Here is a 3,141-nt window from a genome sequence, read left to right as displayed (position 1 = left end):
GCTTGCTGCTAACAACAAACAAAAAAAATCCACTCCCTGCCTTGCTCTAGGCTTGGGTGCGTCATGACTTCCAGCGTTTGCTGGCTCTTGTTTGTACCACCTCCTGCTCGCGCCCCCGCCCCCTCCTTTTCCGTTCGCTTTCGCTTCGTCCAAGACACGTAGCTCCTTCCATCATGCTCTAGCCATGCTCATCTATTGCCACCCCACAAACCCCCCTTCCTTTTGCTTGCTTGCATCTCTAGGCTTGCTCGTAGGCCATCCCCAAGGCAATGGTCACACCTACCTCAATTATCAGTTATTTACGTAGATAACTGAGCCTACATGGCCTCGTCTCTAAGTGATACCTCAACTTTAGAGGGAATCTGCGATTGAAAATCGGCATCGCTTGTCGAGGAAGATGACAACCATAAATCCCAAATGTGAACTTGATGTAAACTATATGTAAACTCGCATTAATGTGAGCTTGTTGTGAACTTGCATGTAAACTAGATACATGTGAACTTTGCAAACTATGTGTACTTTATTCATGTGCACGTGAACTCATTGTAAACTCAAAATAAACTAGCTGTGAACTAAAATCGCGGCGGACCATAACTACACAATATAATGTTACCATTCTCTATGATTATCAAGACACGTACAATAGCGTAATGGTGAAGCAATGGCCTTCGGATGGGCAGGTTGTCAGGTTGAATTTCACCTAACTCTTATTTTTTCCTCCAAATGAATCGAATGGTTCACTATCAACAATGATCTGGGACCGTAGATCCCTTCCAAAAAAGGAGGTGTCAAATAGAGACATGGCCCACTTGGTGATCACACACATCCTACTGAGCTATTATAGTCCTACTAAGCTCGCCTTTTTGTAACTATCCCAAAATTGCGTAGTCGCAAAAGGGAACCGACTGGTCCTTTGCACATGAAAGCCTTCTCTCTCTGTGTCTTTATCTGTCTTGTGTGCTCTTTGTTTGTATACTGGCATCCTGAATGCAGCCATGAGCTCTTTCTTTGACTTGCTGCTCCATGTCCTCAACACTCAAAAATCGGCTTATGCGACTCTAGATGGCAACGAGCGTGGATCGCGTGACCAAATCGCATGGCTCAGTGGCCGCTTTTAATTGAAAAAAGAGCACAATAGGCGCAGTTGGAATCATTGATAATTGCACCTCGCATGACCATGCTCTAAGGCTAGAGTCACGTAAGGCTTAGTTTTTTTTTTCCATAAAAGCCAGACAGAGTTATATTATAGTGAGAACCAAATTACAAAATTAGTCCAGCAGTAAGGCTTAGTTAGCCAACTATGCCCAGACAGAGCATTAAATGAATAACTAAGCATGTTGCATGGTCACGCCGACTCACGTTGACGCCTAAGGGCACGTCTGCACAACGAGGGTGGAACCCCAGCCACTCATCACCTTTTTTGTCTTGATGCCGAACTACAACAACCGGCACTTTTTTGCGTGGTTCTCCAACGCGGCGGCGGTAGAAGAACGATTTTCCAACTCCACATGAGAAACTTGGGCATAGTTTGCTGACGAAAGTACCAAGCCCATGCATATCTGCCCTAAGAAGTTTGAACATTGTGGGAAAGGTTCAAACTTCAGACCAAAGAACAGAGTCATGTCATACTCTCGAATAATTGCACTAAAAAAAGGGTGTGTAACGACAAACTTTTTGCCCTGCTTTGATTGAAGGGACGTTTTTCGGACCACTAGGGCCGTAAGAGGGGGAGGTCGCTAGACCGCTGGTTGCTGTGAGTCGTGACTCATGACTCTGAGTTACTATCGTAAATTAGTGTTTACCAAAAACTTTTTTAGGAACCAATGGAAAAAAGGAGATCTTTGAAAATCCACCGTTTTTTTTGGGAAATTTAGCCAATTTTTATTGGTTTTTACACTAAAATCCTCAAAATTTAGCCATTTTCCTTAAAGGCAGTCCTAAAACTAACCAAGAATTTTCAAATTTTTCCCTTTAAAAATACACTAAAGGCCGGTTCTCTGTGAACATTGATTGAATCTTAATTTGCTACGCTCGCACGAGATGTACGTGTGAATGTTCTATTAAGGTTCATCTACCTTCATCACCGATGACTGTGACAGGTCCTCGTGACACTAAGCTGGGCAACTGCTTCTTATTACCTTAATTTTCTACGCTATCACGAGCTGCACGTGTCAGGGTTCATCACAGCTGATGTTTGCAGCACCTTCTCTAATATACAAGTGGCATTGGGATGAAGCACGAGAACACCCATGGATATGGAGATGAAGGTGGAGCGTCTGGACTCTGCCCATGCGCATAGTGACAACTTTCTCTCAGAACAGCGCCAGCTTCGACTGCGCCATTTCTGTTGAGAAGCAAGCGTCGCTGACAGCAACAGCAGCCACGTCACCCCCAGCAGGCCACGTCGTCCGCAGTTTGGCAGATGTGGGCATCCCTTCCTTCCTTTATGGAAGCATGCTGTTTGCCTTCCAGGCGACCGCTGCCGTGGACGTCTGCCGTTTGGAAGCCGCGCTCAGTAAGGTTTTGGTGGACTATGTGCCGGTGCCTACGGTGACGACCCTTCCGGCCAGCCCTGCATCCACCTCATTGGCCAGGGTGCTGCCTTCTTCGTGGCCCACGCCCCAACTCATTCTCTGCACGATGGCTGGCGCTTCGAGCCTGATGCCTCCATGCTTTCCCTCCTTCCTTCCAGCTACTCAGAGCAGCTTCTTGGCGTTCAGGTACTGCAGCTAACCTCTCCATTCTAGCATTTTTACACTTGCCTCCCATACATATCTTTCCATTGTTTATTATTCACTCTTTAGTATAGCGTTTCTCTAATCATAATGTAAATTTTTCATGCCTATAATATTTCTTACCATTTTTACACTTAGGTGCCCATAAAAATTTGACGCATATTAAATTATTCGCTACTTAAAAAAAGATTTCATTCTATGAAAATTGGTCTTAAAACTCTCTTTTTCAATGACAATTTTGATTTTTTGTTGAGTATTGGGACATAATCAATCACAGCACGTAAGTACATCAAAGTTGGGTTTTTTTTATATTGATACTTTTTATCATGGTGAAAAAGAGAAATCTTTTATGAAAAATATTCACTAGTAAATTTTTCTTTTGGATAGAAAATATTCATGCTGAAAA

The 3,141-nt window shown here is 43.8% G+C and overlaps 1 pseudogene; it reads left to right on the top strand.

Moving 5' to 3' along the window:
- Positions 1–2,282: 2,282 nt before the first annotated feature.
- Positions 2,283–2,747, top strand: LOC147463862 (uncharacterized; annotated as a pseudogene).
- Positions 2,748–3,141: the final 394 nt, after the last annotated feature.

The sequence above is a fragment of the Adiantum capillus-veneris genome, chromosome 2 (genome assembly GCF_014529385.1).
Source record: "Adiantum capillus-veneris isolate H3 chromosome 2, ASM1452938v2, whole genome shotgun sequence".
NCBI lineage: Eukaryota > Viridiplantae > Streptophyta > Polypodiopsida > Polypodiales > Pteridaceae > Adiantum > Adiantum capillus-veneris.
The sequence above is the reverse complement of the archived record's forward strand: the minus strand, read 5'-3'. Positions and strand labels throughout refer to the sequence as shown.